This window comes from Ammospiza caudacuta, chromosome 1 (genome assembly GCF_027887145.1).
Source record: "Ammospiza caudacuta isolate bAmmCau1 chromosome 1, bAmmCau1.pri, whole genome shotgun sequence".
Taxonomy (NCBI): domain Eukaryota; kingdom Metazoa; phylum Chordata; class Aves; order Passeriformes; family Passerellidae; genus Ammospiza; species Ammospiza caudacuta.
Genome location: NC_080593.1, coordinates 93,772,161 through 93,791,196, shown reverse-complemented (window position 1 = coordinate 93,791,196; position 19,036 = coordinate 93,772,161). Strand labels below are relative to the sequence as shown.

At 41.1% G+C, this 19,036-nt stretch overlaps 1 protein-coding gene across 1 annotated transcript in view; it reads left to right on the top strand.

Moving 5' to 3' along the window:
* Positions 1 to 19,036, top strand: part of AHRR (aryl hydrocarbon receptor repressor) — an 80,881-nt gene that overhangs the window by 34,943 nt on the left and 26,902 nt on the right. The window lies entirely within an intron of this gene.

Genomic DNA, 19,036 nt, shown 5'->3' with positions numbered 1-19,036 from the left:
AAAGGAAAGACAATACCTCTTATCCAACAGAACAAGGAATTTAGTTTGGCATATTGAAATTGTATAGGACTTTGAAGACAAAGAAGACAAATAGTTTTCAGCTAGTGAATAGTGTGGGAGATTGTCCTCTTCACTTCTCACTTTCCTGCTTTAGGGCTACAGCACATAGTAAAGCTCTGCAGAGAACTCTGATACAATGAGGATCACAAAATCACAGAATCATTTAGTTTGGAAAAGACCTCCAAATCATCAGGGCCAGCCTTTGACTGATGACCACCTTGTCAACTAGACCATGGCACTAAGAACCTTGTCCACTTTTTCCTTGAACACCTCCAGAGACTGTGACTCCACCACTTCCCTGGGCAGGCCATTCCAATGCTTAATGATCCTTTAGTGAAGAAGTTCTTAATGCCCAACCTGAACCACCCTAAGTGCAGCTTAAGAGTGTCCTCTCATTGTGTTGCTGATTGCCTGGGAGGAGAGGCTGACCCACACCTGGCTACACTCTCAGGTGGTTGTGGAGAGTGATAAGGTCCCCCCTGAGCCATATAAAATACGAGCAGGGGGCTGGTTTCTGCAAAGCTTACCTCACTTGGCTATGTGATTGTCCTACAGTTTGGCTCAATGGATCACTCTGAAGGACTTGTCTTCATTTAATTGTGTTTGTTTTAGTGTCTTTTTTATTTCATTAAATAGAAAATCCCATGTGACTAACACAGATGATTCTCTTCTCTATAAGGTAACAGTAACATATTAGTCAGTGCTCTGAAAGTTCCCCACCAAGAAATGAAATGCAAGTTGTTTAGGAGAGGCACAGCAGATTTCCCTTTAAAAGTCCAGTTTTAATTTCATTACACTTTTTGGTTCAATACTCTAGATAATAGAACTGACAAATTTTCTAAAATCTTGACATTGAGTAGAAGCAGAATTCATATCAGCGAACTTAGATGCTCAGTAAGAGAAGTTACAAGCAGACTTTAGGACTTCTTTTAAAGAAGCTCATCATTACTTTTTTGAAAGTGTGATTCTATGCAACAGTCTTGCCGAAGTATGTATCATATGAACTTGTCATGTCCCTAAAATTCTATTGAAATCTCCTCAATGCATTTCCTCTTTATATCTGCATGGAATATATGAAGTTGAAGGTACATAGGAAGTAAACATTTGTTATAATAAGAAAATGTCCACTATTCCCATTTATTCTGAACCTGCAATATAAATTGGCTATTTACATATTGGAAACAGCTGAAAGAGGTTAAGAGGACTGAAAACAAGCAAAGATCAGATCAAAATCAAAAAACAACAAATTCTAAGGTTTTGGGGTTTTTTCTAGTCCATTGACAACTTCATAACCACTTTACCAATTGTATACAGGCAAAACGTCACCTTATAGTAATCTTATCTATTCCCCTGACTATTTCAATATCTGTGCAGAAAATGCTATCTTCTGTATGTTGGTATTATGTTGTATATCAGTGTCATTGAAAACCTGTCACAAACATTCTATATTTTGTTCCAAATAATTTATTAAACCAATGTTGTGCCATCAAATGACCCCTTACAAACCTTGTATGGGAAAATGGCACAATAAATAATGCTTTATGAAAGCATTTCTTGAGAGGATAAATAATTCAGCCTAAATAATGTATCTTGAGCTGGTGAATGTAAGGATTTATGTGGAGAATATTGTAATATGTTATTATAAGCACCATAACAGTACATGGAGAAAAATAAAATTGTATTTCTTCCTTCCATGCTTTTTCTACACTGCATCTACACCACAGCATATAGGAAAAGGCTGTACATCTCACAGCAAGTGATATTTGTAAGAAGAAATTAGCAATATTTGAAATGAATAATTTTTAGAAGTGCAGTCATGCCAGGTGCAGAATGTTCTCAAATTACAATGGGTTATAGAGGTTTTCAGCACTTCTTCAGGACCACCTAGCAATGTAGGGTTTAATGTATGTCCCCCTAAGGGAAGAGCTCTTTCTTCTGAGCCAAACATACTCAGGAACACATCAGAGAGTCTGAAGATATTGCACATTGCAACATACATTCTTCATTTTTATTGATGCTAGCAAGCACTTTAGAAATTTTTAATAAGTCTGGCAGTAAGTTAGTGCCATATCATTTCAGGACAGTGATGCACCCTACATTTGTTGCTGCCAACTTATGGTTATGAAAGCAGAGACAATGTCAGTTTGAAGGTTGATTTGCCATCATACCTTAAAAGTATCATGGCAGCAGCTGATAGTGCCTTAAAAACCAGTAGGGTGGCTAAGATTGTCACCCTTGTAAGCATGAGCCGGGAGGAGAGGTCAGTTTCTGGACAGAAGATGTGCCCCTTGCAGCAACACTTAGTGCAGGGACGCTGAGTTCCAAGAGGTCATTTGGAAAAGAGGAATTTATTTATCTTGTCTTTGTCTAGTCAAGTCAAGTCTCAATCTCCACACAGGGGTCGGCTTGCTTATTTTACATACCGTAGCCTCAGCAGATATTCCGTATTCTGACTCTCTCAAGATTATGTTCAACTAGTGCAGTTTTTCCAGACAGAGAAAAGCTGCAAACTACAGTGTTGTGACTCTTCATCACTCTTGCCAAGTGCCAATACAACAGCATGTGAAAAACATGTTGGGGAAGACTTTGAAGCTGTAGATTCCTGTGCCCTGAGCTGCCTGTACTGGAGACTGGGAAATGTAACAGAAAGTTTCCAAGAAAAGAGGACATTGAGAAACTTAATCTCCTTTCCACTGAGGCAATTTGCCAGGAAAGACCTACTGTAGGCAAAATTTGGGTAAAAAGCCTCTTCTCAGAAAACAACAAGTTTGGTTGGGGAGGAAACATAAAGACAACTGGTCATGTCCTTAATTCCTTATTATGTTTTGCTTAACCTTGGCATTAGTGGAGTAATACAAGCCAGGCTTTCAAAATCTGTCCCAGTGTTTCAGAAAACACATCGCCCGAAGTTAAATGTATTTTTCAGAGTCATAACAAAAATACCATTGAAAAGGTTAAAGCCTGGGAGGTGGGAAGTCACACCATCCCCACACCAATAATTTGGCTGGAGAATGTTTTGTGCTAGTTAAATTGGGGAACAACTGACCATATTATAGCCAGATTAGCAGTGGTGAAGGCTGCTGGAGGGAATGAACACTCAAAAGTTAACTTTGATTTATTTGGAGATAATGTGATACATATGAATAATTTTGGGGGACTTTCATGTTAAGTTTTAATTAAATCTGCCCATCTTGTTTTTTCTTTTTATTTTTGCTGTTTAACTTGATGACTTCCCTTTCACCTCTTTCTCTCTAGCAGCTAACTTCTCTCATCCACCAAACTTCTTTGTAAAATTTTCTCTTTTGCATCTTCCTCTTCTGTAGATTTTCTTGTTTTCTCCATATAGGTTTTTGCCCCTTGTCTTTTCCCATCTTTGCTACAGCATTCTCCCTTTTTTTCTATATTCCTTGCTCAGCTCCTAAAAACACTTGGTTACATCTGCTGTCTGCCGTTCCAGAACTGGATCTCCATCTCTCCTCTCCATTAACTGACTTTAGTGGGAAAGCAATGATGTCCTTTTTTTTTTTTTTTTGCAACAAGTCATTGTTCTAGCCTGCTATTGGGTGAAAGCAGGACCAGGCAAACCTCTTTTCCATTCTCCTCCATGAGGGCCTTTTGCCCTGAGACATCTGGGTGTGGTGAGCTCAGATAGCCTGCTGATGCTTTCATTGCATGGGCCACAGGGAAGGGATGTACCTTTCATTCCCTCCCCTACAAAGAGCCCTACCACAGCGTCAAGATGATGAGAATCACTGAAGCAGAGGGATGAGCCTTAGGGCGGGAGGGGGGAATAAATAATGGCTTGTTGTCAACCCTCCCTTCTGCATTAGGCTGCCAGATGATTGCTTATTCCTTGCTCCCACCCACACGCTTCATGCCACCACCAGCATTTTTGGTCCTTTGTGGCTGAGGTTGTGGGCTAGTCAGCTGATGAGTCAGCTCCTGTAACCAGTGCTTTTCCAGCTCCACATGGCAGGGATAGCTTGGGCGGAAGAGTTTCAGCCAGCACTCTCTGCGTGGAAGATGGGGGCTGCTTGGGCACGTCAATTGGCTTATTTAGAATTTCACCATTCTGCAAATAAAGGGCAGGTTTCCAGGGGTGTGCAATTCATCTCCTCTTGTTGTCTTTGCATATGCTCTGATGCAGGAAGTTTTGGAGCTACACCCTGTATACCATCTGTTAGTACGGGAGCGTGGAGTGAATGGGAAATTCAAACTTTGAATAGGTCAGGAAATTCAAAGTTTAGTTCTCACAGCAATTAGCTGCATGTTGGCCTCAGATGGTACCATAGCTCATCGGGTTAATGCACAAAATGAATCTTGCGCCACAGCTGAGCTCCTGCGCCGCAGCTGAACTTGGCACTGGGGCCGAGTGGGAGAGGAGAGGATCAGAGCTCTGAAATACCTTTGTGCCTCCTCAATGCTGGGCAGGCCTGGGCCTCTTTAGTGCTTCCCAGGGGTCAGAACACCCTCTGGGAGTGGCGCACGCAGCCGCTCGCAGCTCATGTCAACTGGAGAACATCTGGCCAGTGGAAAATGCAGCAGGCAGAAGAATGTTCCTGCTGCCCCGTTCCCATCCTGCCTTGACTCCATCCACTCCCGGCTCTGTTGCTGTGGCTGGAGCGCAATCATTAGGTACTCCAGCTCCTTCCCTCCTTGTCCACACCAGGCAAAGGCCATGCTGTGCTGGGACAGGCTGTATGAACCACCACATGTGCAAGGCTCAGCCATAGCTGGTGACTAAACCACTAAACAATTGGTTTTAAACTAATTTCTGCAGCTGCACGATTTGCTGTCCTTCTCAGTCTGCCTAGTACAGGCATATTTCCAGGCATCCTTCAGTGGTTCTGAACAAGCTAGAACTTAATTTACATTGCAGTAGCAAAACACTCTTTTCCTACTCTTCCAGAAAAATCTGGCCATTTTCAAGTACGTACAATATGTTGGGGCAGAAGGAGGACGGTGAGGGTAGAAGCAATTTTGTGAGTAAGCTTGCTATAATTTTTATAACCAAGTTACTCAGGAAGCCTTAGGTTTGAGTCTAATAACTGCAATTTGTCACAGTACTTAAACCTATTTGTAATGAAAGAATACCTCTTAGTAGCTATTTAAAGTCAATTTATTAATTGAAAATGATTTATGGTACACTAATCTCAAATGGTTTGATTTTGGATTATTAGTTGAGGTATCAGTGAACTCTATTATGTTTCTCTGGATATTTTTCAGATTAAATAAAGTCCTCCACAAAAGGACTAAAAAAAATAACATATAGGCAGATTTGCAGCTAATCCAAATTACTGGATGCATGTTCTCTTATATGTACAGATCTTTCAACTATCAGGTGCAAGATATTAGGAGCTTGGAGGGAGTGAGGAAAGCTTGCAGTTATTATTTGGAAGTTGGCACATGAGAAGTCATTGTTTATCCTGATTTCACTGTATTAAATTACTGACTAGTTCTTCCTCTAGAATTGCAGATCTAGTGGGACTTAGACACATGTATTAGCTGCCTGCTTGCATCTCCTTAGAAAATGGAGCAATTGACCACACTGTCTTTGAGTAGGAGATGTCATATTCTTGAAAAAAAATTAGAGATATTTTGCTTTCATATAATAGGGGTTATAAACAGGACTTTCAGAAAGGCAAGACTTTTTAGGTACCAGCTCTGCGGCCAGACTGGCATGCAGAAAAGAGCTGAGCAGCAGTGTTCTAGCAGCTGTTTACCCTCAAAGGCCCATACATCAAGTCATTCCTGCAGTTAGCAATTATTTCTTTGCCAGCTGTCTCCAGAACATTGTAATTTGTTTGTATAGGTAAGGTAGCTCAACAGCACTCTCACGTATCTCTTTCCATAGATAGAAAGGAAAAATTTCCATGTTAATTAAATACTTGCATTAGTATCCAGTCCTGTTTTTCTCTAGATACGCTTCTTGTGCTTCAGCCAAAGTTCATAAACAGGGAAAAGTCAGTTTAGGCAAGAGTTGATCCTGTATATTTTTCATTTCTATGGGAAGTTGTTGCAGTGATAAATGAATGGGCACAAATCAGTAACATAAGATTAAAGGTAACATCTTCAGGAGTCTCAGAACTCTTTGAAAGTGTGATTTATCTTCAAAAATGCCTGTAGCTTTGTCTGCACTGGTACTGTTAGAGGTCACTCTAGAGGCTCTCAACCCCCTCCCTTTATAGGCTGATGTCTCTGCCTCGTCCCCTGCACCAGATTTTGACTGGGCTGAGAAGCTGCAGTGATGCTCAGCACCTGAGGTTAAGCCTGCCTCTGTGATGTGAGTGCACCGGGCTCTGACAGTGAGGTCCACCAGCAGTAAAGTCACAATTCTGTGTCCAGCTTCCAACCTAATTCCTCTCCTTAAATACAGGCCAGACCTAGAGCAGAGATAAGGCCAGTTTTGGGGTGTCATTGATTTCATATCAAAGCTGAGCTAGAACGTTATTTCTGTCAATGAGAAACCATTGCAATGCAGATGGGAGAGGGCCTCTGCCACTGCTGGGTGAAGATACAGACCAAGGTCAAGCTGTAAGTGTAAAAAGCCCTTGTTTTGGATGGAGCCAAGGGTACTTAGCCTGTGACTGCATCTCCAGAATCCCTGAAACTGTCTGTAGCATGTATGGGCACACCTCAACAAGCTTTCACCTGTTTAGTGTGCCTAATAATAGCAATGAACTTGCAGGACAGTGTAAACTGCATCCCACACTGTGAGTCCTCAACAGGCTTAGTGCTGTGCCCTCATTCCTATTGTTACTTTATTTAAGCTGGATTATAAAGCTGGTTTGGGCAAGCCTGTTTGTGCTGCCTTTAAATGAAATGTGTCTGCACACTAATCCTCACAAAATATCAATGAGCAATATAGCCACCATAATTTTTTTTTTTTTATTGTAGGTTTCAAAGTAATTTAAAAGCTTTTGAAAACTTTATTTCAGGTAATTAGTGCAAATAATTAATGATGAAGCAACAACGGTTGCTTTCATAGCGTTAACTGCTTGTGAAAATAGGCCAAACCCCCCATTCATTGGGTAAAATTGACTTACCATAAGAGGAAAAAATATTTTTAACTTTTTTCTTTAAATTCCTCACTCCCTCTTATCACCCAAAGTCATTCCAGCCACCACCTGCAAGGCATGTCCATACAACAGATCACTATATTGGTAATTTGTGGGATACTTGGCTAAAATAAAGTAGACTCTTCTAACCTGGGAACAAGCTCTGACTGGAATTTATTGTAATTTCATAATATTCCTTCAGAGTCAATTCATAAGCCTGTTTCCTGATTTACTGTTTTCATATCATTGTGTTTCTCACAGTGTGGCAGGGCAATGTTTAATTCAGGGCAATTGTATTTGTTGTTTATTGAATCTAATGTTTGTTTGACTGTTTATCATGACTTTTAAGTATCTCAAATAGCATAATACACAGTAGCACCTGTTTGACAAACATGGACCTTTAACACACTAGAAAGGAAGAGGCTAACTAAATACTTGCAATAGGTGCCAGTACCATTTAAAAGAACTGTAGAGCTGTTTCGCTTCAGTTTTTATTTAATTCTACTCAGGCAACAGCATTCCATCCAGATAAAAGTTGAAGCTGTATGTTTCTTCCCTGATCAAACTGAAGTAAAACAGTCCTACGACATATTTGGGGGGAATCCCATATGACAATACACGTGTGCCTTGTAACTGTGAGCGCTGAAAGGATGAGCTGCTCTTTAAAGAGCTTCCGTGAACCTGTGCTGTAGTAAGCTCTGGTAGGCGAGGGGTTGCGTGACTGCAGCAGACTCATTTGTGACCTCAGAAAAGTGGTTATGAAAGTGATCTCTTGATCAGAGGAATAGAGCTCTGCTGCCTGCCAGACCAGCAATGCAGAAATGAGCCTCCTCCCTGCAGATCTGCCCCGGCAGGAGAAAAAGCGCTCCTTTTTTGGATGCAGCGTAATAACTCCTCTGAAAAATTCTTGGGCTTAAAACAAAGTGTGCTCTAGAGTATACACTGCCTCCAGTTAAATTTCACATTTTTTTAAAACATGCAAGATCATCTTTGCTTTTTGCTATTTGTAGTTTTCGCTTTCTTCCTCAAACCTACTCCTATTTTCCTTAGTGTAGAGCTAGTAAGACTTGTTTTGGTGATTATTGGACTGACTCTGGCAGTAAGCCACAGTGTATATCCAATGGAGATCATACTGTAACTGGGGGAAATGCAATGGAAATGAATGTTTATGTCACATGATGAGCATGAAACAGATCTAATGAATCAGTAGGTAAGAAATCATTGCTTTTTATCCAGAGACCTGAGACAGAATAAGAAGCACTAGAAGTAATTTATGTATCATAGTTCTCCTTATACACATTATTCACCTGGCATTGATCACTCAGTGAAAGCTGGAATTGGCTATTACTGCCTAGAAAGTTGAAGGCATAGTCCTATATGTTTCATGAATGAGACACAAGATTCCTGTCCTTATCCCATAAGGAATACTCGTTATTTCTTTGGTAGCTTGCTATGAGTCAAGGCAACAGGCACCTTTGTAGGAGTCAGACTTGCCTGTTCAAGTCAATGACACATACAGAAGAGTTGAATCTGGAGAAAAGGTTATATTTTATTAGCTAGGACTTTGTTTCTGAAATACAGAACATTGGTTTTCCTTATCTTCAAATGGGACAAGTCTGATAAGAACTCTGTGCCTGCCTTGTAATTTTATCGCTACATCTAAGTATTCTCTGGTTTTAAAAATTGAAAAGCAAATCAAAGCAGGGAGAAAATTTATAATCTTAGAGCATTTAAATTTCACCTTTCCTGCCTTTTATAAAGACAAAATTTTTTTATTATGCTCAGAAAATTTGAAGGTCCTAATTCTGGCTGTTTAGGGACCATGGCACTTTTAAGAAACTTAATTTCTCTGGTGCTAAAAATGCAAGCCCACTCCTGGTGTGTTTAGGGTCTTTGGCATCTGCTTGGGATCTTTTTATGAGTATGGAACATGGCTGTCAGGAAAGGCAAAGCAAAAACTTTGTGAGGAAGTGAAAAATAAAGGTTATTGTAGTAATTGAACCTTCTACAGAAGGTTCCTGTTCTGCAAAGAAATTTATTTTTGGACAAACCATAGTGTCTTCTCTGCAGGACCTCTGTCTTATGAGGGATTCCAGTTGGGAACAACATCCATCTGTTTGGGTAGCTTTGCAGGACTAGTTTTTGAATGCATACATTACAATATTAATGCGGATAAAAAGACATTTATGATATCCAGGGATTGTAACATTATGAGTTTAGGCTTCTGGCAGTTCTGTTGTCAGATAGTTCTTAATTTTGAGCTTTTAGGTAAGATTGTCAGGCTACTGGTTTTCTTCATAATTCCAAAAGGTTCTGGAATACAGCTCAATACTTTAAAACTACCCTGGAAATTGATTCTGAAATAGTTTTTATAAAACTTTCAGATAATGTCCCTGATGTTTCACTTGCCCTTATCTTGTCCCAGCATGTATTTTGACTTCCTGAATTAGAAAATCCAAAGCTTAAGGGCCTCCTCTCAGGCATATTTTTCCCACAGCACATTGGGTGCATTTGACTTCTCAGGGCTTCACGCAGTCCATGTCATCGTGGCAGCCTCCACAGGCAGCAGGGAAGGCCAAGCAGAGCATCTCTGCCTTAGATAGAAAGAGAGCGCTGTGTTCTGTGAGGTCTGTGTGTCTGTCTGTTGTTGTGCAGCAGTAAGCTGTGATATCCAGCTGATTTAAAAGTGGAGATTCCCACATTTCCTCTGTCAAGCATGTTTGCTTCTTTAAAGTACACTGGAAAGCAAACGTGGCTTTGCCTTTAATATATGACACAGCAAGGCTGCTATTTAAATCAGATATTAAAGAATTGTTTTTATGATATTCCTGACTCTAAAACTGTTGGATCCAGATTTGGTTTTCTGGGTAACACATGCACATCCTGTGCACTAAGGTCTCAGTGTGAATATTTTAGATGCAGTGTTTATTTCATCTTAAAGGTTTCCTTTATCCTCTCCAGATCGTGTGCATTGGCTATTTTTAAACTGTCTCTTGGATGGTATACTGATTTATTGACACATGCTCTTGCAACTCTCTTCTAAGAGAGACTGACTTAAATTCCTCTTGGAACCTGCAGGTGTGAATTTAGCCTGTGTCTTTCCACACAGAATGGTGCAATGAAAATTATAAAGGCACAAGAAATTGAAGAGTGGAAGATCAGAGACAGTCTGTTTGAATCATAGTCCTGGAAAAGAGGTTATCAAATCCAAAAAGGCTAGCAAAGATCATGTAAATCTCACATAAGTTAGTCATTGTCAGGTTGCTTTAATCAAGAAGAGGGAGAGATGCTTTCTCATGCACTTTCCTAGTTGTATTTGTTTTCATGCTTCATCTTTGATTTGAGTTTGTCCTTCAGTGACTGATTGCTAAATGTTCTAAACTACAGATCGAAATTGGAGGGGGTAAAATGATGCACATCTTCTGTAACTGATAGAGACTAAAAATGTCCTGATATTCTCAAGGTAAATCTATTATCAAGACTTCATTGCATTTCTTCTGTAAAATGCAATCCTTACAATCACCTTTCCAAAAGTGGGAAAGATTCCTATGGACTTCAATTGCTTATTTATGAACACACATAACTTTCCTCTTAGCTGTCTTTTCAGTAAAAAGGGATTTTGGACTCATTACTTATGTTTCTGAAAAATATTTCAGACTCAAGTTTTTTTCAATAGGCTATTTATCACTAGAGAATGTTTTTTGTTGGTTTTGGATGCAATAATTAGTTACAAGCTGCTCTTTCATCATATGCTTAAATTTAGTTACATACAGGCTTTCTCATAAGGTTCTGATTTTTCTTATTGTCACTTCTGTGATATACTCTGTTTCACGTCACAGATGCTGCTGTTGTGCATCTGTTGTTTATTTTCCATCTGCAACAAATTTTGTGGACAAGGCCATGGCATTGCAGTGAGAATAAAACAACATAAGAGATGCACTACTGTGTCACACCAGTGGTCCATCTAGTCTGGTATTCTCATCTTGAAAATTGCTGTCTTTTATCTACTTTAAAGCATTCTTGTGCTGGTGTTACAGGGCACTTCACAGTCCTCATATTGTGGGTTGGGCAAACAGCAGTTCCACATTCAGTTTATCCACTGCCCTTATAATTTTGTAAACCTCTGTTGTGTCTCCCCTAGTCCTTCTCAGTAAAAGCCACAGCCATTTCAGCCTTTCCTCAAAGGGCAACTGCCTCTGCTGTGGACATCAGTGTCCACTGATGTATTATTTTCATCGGGAGAATCAATCCTGAAAAAATGGTCTATGTCTAATGACAGTGAAATAGCGTGAGCCATATCAAACTAGGACAACATTCTTGGGCCACAGAGGGAGAAAACTCCAGGAATTCAGAGGATATAGAGAACCCATTTTCTAAAATATATCTGGATGAGGGAAAAGATGAAAAGCTATTCAGACAAGAAGCCATTATGAAGGATATTTTGCAAAGTGGGGAAACTCTTCAAGTATTTTTCATAGGTCACATGCTCCACAGATCCTAGAATCAATGTGTCCTGATGTGCTGTTTCTCTGAGTATGTATAAATACCATGATCAGTGGGATTTGCTGAGATCCCACTCAAGCAATCAGGAGGTAACAGGTCAGAACACACTGCAATACACTTAAGGCTAATTGTGGATCAGTTTGGTGAAGTCACGAATGAAAATATTAAACTTTGTTCATTTGTACATTCTGAGGGCTTTAACTCTGGAACTAACCAATGTTAAGCAGACTTTCTAAATACAGAATTGTTCCCTGAAATGATTTTTTTTCCTACTCTGAACTTATGCTGGATATCAGGATTCTGATTAATGGACGTGTATTTTAAATACTTAAAGGTGCAAGGAAGAAGTGTGGGAATCATCTTAATTTTTTGTGAGCGATGTGGGTATTGATTTGAAACTGGAATAAATAGTCTGCAGATTTCTTACTCAAGGTTGCTGATAAATCAGGCTTGCAATCCATTTTGTGGTTTGAGAGAATAACCCATTTTTACTTATCTTTTATGTGTTTATTCAGAAGGGTGTGCAAGCAAATATTCAGACAAGCCTACTTATTAAAGCTTAATTAAAGAATGGAATAGTACACAGATAAAATTAAGGCCCCAGAACTGAACCTATAAATCAATGTTTCTGTGATCAAATCATCATATTTAATCTAGTAGAAAATAAAATGGAATTGTGAAGACAAACAGGAAGACTGTTACTTGGAGTAAGTCTTACATCCTGGTGTAATTTCAGAGGACTGTATGTCTTCAGCAGTCTTGTAGCCAATATAGTCTACCAGACCAACTGATAGCTCAAATATTTACTCACGGTGATGCAAACAGATCTCTAAAATACCTCCTTTGCCAAGGCACAATGTGGGGCTGTCTGTTGGGGAGATCATCTGTTGAGTCATATGAAGAGAAAAAGGTTGCAACAGTAAGCTACAGAGAAGAAATGTGTTTTCTAGACAAGTTCTTTTGAGTCTGTTGTTTGTGTAGTTAGCACACAATTTGTCTCACATGGAGCTTTTCTCTGGATCTGTGATCCCTCAGAAATTATGGAATAGGGGAGAAGTTATAGTCCCAGGCTACATTTATACTTGACATGCAAATGTGATTTCTTATGAGATACAGATAGAATAAACCAGCAAAAAACAGAAGAAAAGTTAATAATTTTTTCTGCATATTCTCCATATAGATACACTTTTTATAAAAGCCACTTCACCATTCTCAGCATTTCTTAAATTATTCTACACATCTGCAAATGAAGAATTGTGGGAACAGGATGTGTCCATCCAGAATTTACCCTCATGCTCATTCACCTAAAACATTAAGGAACTCCTTATCTTACAAAATTAATCCTGTTTTTAATTAAATAATGAAAGTTTTCCTGGAGGGAATGAGAAATGTCCATTACTGGGAATACTCAAAAGCCAGCATAAGTGAAGGAACCAGCCTCAGTGAAGTTAGCTCTGTTCTGATTGGGGTGAGTTACACCAGATGACCTTCCAAGGTCCTTTCCAACCTACAACTTCCTAAGTTTTTGTGATTCCCTATCCTGGCTCAGTTAACAGACCTGGGTTCCCCACAGGTGAATCACTTTCCTAAAGCTTCACAGAACTCCTTGCGCTGCAGCACAACTGAACATTTGCAGGCAATTCTTCTCAGCTTCTAAGCTTGCTGCATGTAAACTCTATTTCCCAAAGGCACACAGACCTCCTTTTAACATGCAAGAAAAAAAAATACCCTGACTCTGTAAGACGTCCTCAGTTTGTGTTTTTTCTTTCACCTGCACCTGGATTCTGATGCTGACTTTTTGCTGGACTAGTCAGTACTGCCTGCCCTGGCATAGCACCAGGTCCATCCCAAGGACTCCATTGATCATGAATTCCAACCCCAAACTGATTCTGTTCCTGACACAACCTTGCTCTTCAGCTGGATCAAGAGAGAAAAGACAATACTGATGGGTTTTAGAGGGCAGAGTGAAGAAGATGGTGGATTTTTTCTGGGAAAATGAGGAAAGCACACCAGGTCTTCCCCAAGGCAAGAGGTTTGTCCTTCTCCCTTTCTTGCCTGCTGGAAATCCTGTCTGAGATTTCATCCTTAGTATATTGTCAGATCACGACTAAATCTTCTAATGAGCCAGATCTCTCAGAGCTGATGTTTGTAGGAATGTGAGCTTTTCCCCTCTTTGTCTGCATTTCTGTAGAAATAATTTCCACGTGTACTTTTACACACGCACAGACAGCACTGGCAGCCGGATCCCTGTTTCAGAAAGCTTATCTGATATGCAGAAATTTCTAAAAACACAAAACCCTCCAGTGGAATATAGTGAAATGGACTGCACTGCTGATCGCTCCAGCAGAGTGTTTTACTGTTTGTGAAGGGATTTGGCTCCGGGGAAGCACTCCTCACCCTTCGCACAGCGGGCTCTCTCCCTTCTCCCCGCTGCACGAGAGTCATTCCTCTGATCCTTTACTCTAAGCTCCTTTGCTTTTTTTAGGCAACTTCCAGATATCTGATACAGTATATAATGAGGAATTAGGTTCCATTACACCAAGGCTTAACCTTCTCGAAAAGCATTCAGCGCTTGCCAGGAGTCATCAATATTTAACAGCTGTTGTTATTATGAAATACTTCATAGGGTAACGCGGCTCGTCTGCTCGCACGCAAGGGCTTGAACGGCGGCCAGGGCGCTGTCAGAGCCGCCGGGAGATTGACAGGCGGCGAGCCTTGCGTGACAGCGGGGCCGGGGTTACTCAGCACTCTGCCTCCTCCGCAGCGGGCGCCTCTGCTCCCCCTCGCCCGCCTTCAAAAGCGCGCTCCGGACGCGCTGGGACGCGGGCCGGGGGCGCAGGGGGGCCAGCTGGCCCCGGCAGCCCCGGGGAGAGGAGGGCAGCCCGGCGGTGGCAGCGCCTTGACGCCCCTCTGGCAAGGGGGAGGATGGATGAGGCTCGCTGGGAAAGGGGAACAGTGGTTCTGCAGGAAAGAGCGGATGGGATCTGGAAAGCAAAAGGGCTCGGTTTGTACCTTAAATAAATGTCATGCTGTACTCGAGAAACTTCAAAGGGAAGTCAGATTTCAAAGCATCCCTTAAGAAGAAGCAGACTGAGAAAACCGCTAAGTTGGGAAGAAAAACTGCATTACTGCTAGTGTAATTTCATCTGGCGTTCTGGTAGCCTCCACAACAGGACCAAGCACCATACAGCTTTTATTCAGCTTTTGATTCTGTTTTCTGATTCCTTTCCCAAAGCATCTGTACTACCTGTGTGTTGTGCAAACGTCCTCTCCATCATGTTTGGAATTATATAACAACAGTTCCTTATGCTGTGTATTTTTCAATTCCAGTGTTCATCTAATGACCCCCATCCTAATTGTCACTCGGTGTTCTCTGTAACACAGCCAGAGGAAACGGATCATTTCAGTTCATGGCTTTAGGTTTGTTAAGCAGAATTGCTCATACTGAGTGTTTCCGAGTCAATTTGTTTTGTTTTCTCAGTATTCAGAGTAACACGCATAGTTGATTCTTCCTGCAGCTAGAAGATGCAGGAAGAGAGACCCTGCTCTCACTTCCTTTGGAGTAACAGCTACCAAATGTAAGATTTGCATGCCCAAAGCAGTGTCTCTGAACCTGCACTCTGGATTTGGGTATTTTCATCCACCTCTTTTAAGAAACAGTTTATCCCCTGGGCATCATCGGAGAGAACTGGTAGTCCCTTGCAGGAGGGCTTGAAATGGATTCACCAGCCTGAATCTAAGGAAGACTGTGTGGTCCCCTTCCTACACCCCAAACAAACCCAGACAGGGTGTTCAGTTCAGGAGCAGCATCCCTTCACTGCTCATTTCTTGCCTGTGCTGTTGCTCGATGCAGGCACCTGGGACAGCTGGGGTAGTTTGCCCTCATGTTAGTCTGTTACACAGCCCAAGTTAGCAGCTACTTTTACTAATTATTTTCTGAAGAATGAAGGCTGTGCTCGTGCAGGATGAGGTACAGAAACACTCTGGAGAATGTAATCCCATGGGTTTAAAAAGTATGATTTTATGAGACTCCTGAAATCTCCATCTCTTTGAACTAAAGTATACCCTACAATGAATAAATGTTCTGTTATTTCTGGGGCAAAGGGAATGGCTGGTTTCATAATGCTTCTATAGACTGTGTTAGGCAGCTTTTCTTTACAATATTCCAGATTTGGCTTTCAAGCCAAGGTGTTTGCAAATGCAGATAGCAGCGCTCATAGCAGAACTGGAGTCTTGAAAGAGGTCTCAGGTTTTGACATTGTTCTGGGCAGAGACAGTGCAGCTGTGAAAGGCTCAACAGCACTATCTGAGACCATCCCATACTCATTCAGTCAATCTTATAGTCTCCTCTGTGGACTTCTTTTCTCCATTAATTTACTGTCAATTCTAACTCTACATTATTTTTTTTTTAGTTTCCACTCCTTTCTCTGCTTTCAGATTAGAAATTGAAAACATTTCCTCAAATTTTTGACCTCTCTTCATTGCATTGGCAATTGCAATGAAGGAAATTGCATTGGCAGTTTTATTTCATTTTGTTCTTGTCTCTCCTCTTCTTCCTAAACCCCTGTCCCCTTGCCCTGTATATTTACACAGTGTAGTCCTTTGTAGGTCCCAGCATTTCCAGACTTGTTGGCTTTTAATGTTGCATGGGATTTCACCATGCACACCAGATCACATGACCTTGCAAAACTGTCAGCCCTGGTACATGTATTTCTGGTATTTATCATTCTATGGTATCAATATGCTCATTCATCTTCTTTGGCAGAACAGCTCCATCTTCTGTTTTGTTTCATGTTCTGGAAGTGCAGGCTCTATACACTGTGCTCAGAAAACAATCTCGAGTGTTACCGCTTCCCATCTCCTGAGTTTGCTGGTTTTGAACCTGGCAGATGAGAACTCTGACCATCCAAAGGGTTGCCTCTCCCATAAAAAGTCTAAAGCTCCATAAAGCTAAAACTCTCAATTTATTATTTCTTTTTTACAGCTAGCAGCATTCATTGGACTGCCTGCAGTATCAGCTTTGCTCTTGCTCCACTCTTGATACATGGGAACTCCAGCAGCGCGTTTACCCCTCAAGTCACTGAGTCATCCTTTGCTGTTTTTTATTTTTCAGCTTTATTTTCAGACAATTTGCTCCTCCCTGCCCACCAGAGACAGTACTCCTGCATTCTTCAAGCTCTCATTTGTTTTCATTATAGGCTTCGCTGCTGCTCCAGAGGGACACCATTTTATGAGATGTCTAAGCTTGATCACAGCTGTCTTGGCATCAGGGTCTTTTCTATCAAGCCACCCATCATAACCAAAACTTGCTGTCCTGTTCTCTCTCATGATTCTTGGTGGTGACAGGGGTATTGTTAGACTCTTCTGTTTTCTTTTCCCTGTTTTTCTGCCTAGTCAGATAACATCTTGCAAGTTTCCCTCATATGCCTGTTGCGTCTTGCATTTCCTCCTCCTCCTCATTTCTTTCAGGATCTGTGTGATTTTCTGCCTGTCTTGCTCTGCTTTCTCCAGGTGACAGGCTATCACCAGCACCTCTCTTCTGAGGTGTCACTGCAGTATCAGCCCAGCCGTGGGTGGATTAATCAAATATTCCCAGCATGGGGAGGCAGAAGGAGAGTGAGCAGTGAGTGACGGCTCTGCTGCCTCGGGTGCAAGGAGCAAACGTTCCCATCTCTGAGGAGCACTCACTTCTTGGAGCAATGGTGTTATTTGTCTTTCTCTGATGGTGCAGAGGGTCTCCTTGCACTCAGGCCTCTGAGAAGGGCAGGCTATGAAACGGATGTGTGTGGCCCAACATATGGGCAAGTCTAACTGGCAAAATAACATTAAAATGCTTTCCATTTGGAGATGGAATTTATAGTAGCCAGACGAGTTGCAGAACAAACATCTCTTGTGCTTCTGCTGCTATGTTTGTATGAGCCTGAAGGCTAACAAGTAGGCAGGGAGCTCTGGCCCGCTCAGTTGGGTAAAATAATAGTTTCCACTAACGATGAAGTTTGGACAGATGGAATTTTCACAACACCAAAAGAGCGCATCAAAGAAATAAACCTTCGTTTCCTCTCACCCCTCCCTGTCTGTCCTTTAACCTGAGCAAAGATCACAAACCACCATGTCAGTAATTACAAAAACATCTTTTCTGAGGAGGGAAACTCTGGAAGAGGCCATTGGAATAGGGGTTGGGCTTTTAAAAGTTGTTGTGACAAGGTATTTAAAAGATGTGTGGATGTGGCACTTAGGGACATAGTTTAGTGGCAGACTTGGCAGTGCTGGGTTAGTGGTTGGACCTGATGATCTTAAGGGACTTTTTCAACCTAAATGAGCCTATGATTCTATGTCTGTTCTTATAGACAGGCGTAGCAGAAGGCCTAGCTGATCATGGGAAAAAAGCAACCATTTCCTATTAGCTTAAATGGCACACCAAAATGAAAGTGCAGATTTAAGAATCTGTATATTCTACTCACAGCAGCCTAGGTTACCAGTCTGAATTCCCAAAATTATTTTGGCTGGAAAATATGGGTAGGGATCTGTTTAAAGCAGCTTGGGATTTTCCTGATGTGTTTTCCCATGCCCAAGGGAGGGATTTATTACATCTAATTATACATTTGAGATAATTGCTTTGGGCTAATGACCGACATTATCACTTGCAGCAAATATTTACAATGTAAGCTAAAAACCATCACAAATATTCAGTTGGTGTGGTTCTGAGTTGCCATTGTTTATTGTAAAATGCTGAATTATCCTGCAACAGTCCCTTACCAGGCTGTTAAATTGATGAGGAACTCTTGCATGGGCTCAGGACCTTTAGAGGCTTGCTGTTTCTCTCCTTATTCTGGTTTGGAACAAACTACTCCTGCCATCTAAACCCTTTTTGGTGGGGAGATTTTATTTTTGATTGGTTGGGTTTTGTTGGGGTTTTTCAGCTTTTTTTGGTGTGGGTTTTGCTTTTTTTTCAGAGGGGTGTTTTTTGGTTTATTAATAATTTCTGGCTGTGGCTGTCCCCACTCCCCTTTGGCTGGAAGGGAAAATGTGTATCAAACGTCCCAGATAATATCACTGGGATGCTCTCCTCTCCCATTCTCTCCAAGAAAAGGAAAAAGACCAGAAAACTGTATCTCTGTCTGCTACCAGGATCTTTGTATGACCCTTCTCTGGAAGTACGAGTGAAACTGACTTAATTTTTACTGACCAAGTGATAAAGATGGGTTCCAGTTGCACTCCCTAGATGATGCTGAAGTCCAATAATCATGTAATGCCAGCCTTCTCAGAAATTCTTTCATTTTCCTCAGAAATGGGATAGTATTTTAGTGATTTTTCTGCAGGGTATAATGATAGGAAGAATTTGAGCATTCAAAGACATTTGAGATCAAGCAATGTGAAGGAAGAGCACTCGCCAGTTGAGTTTCCCATGAAAGTTT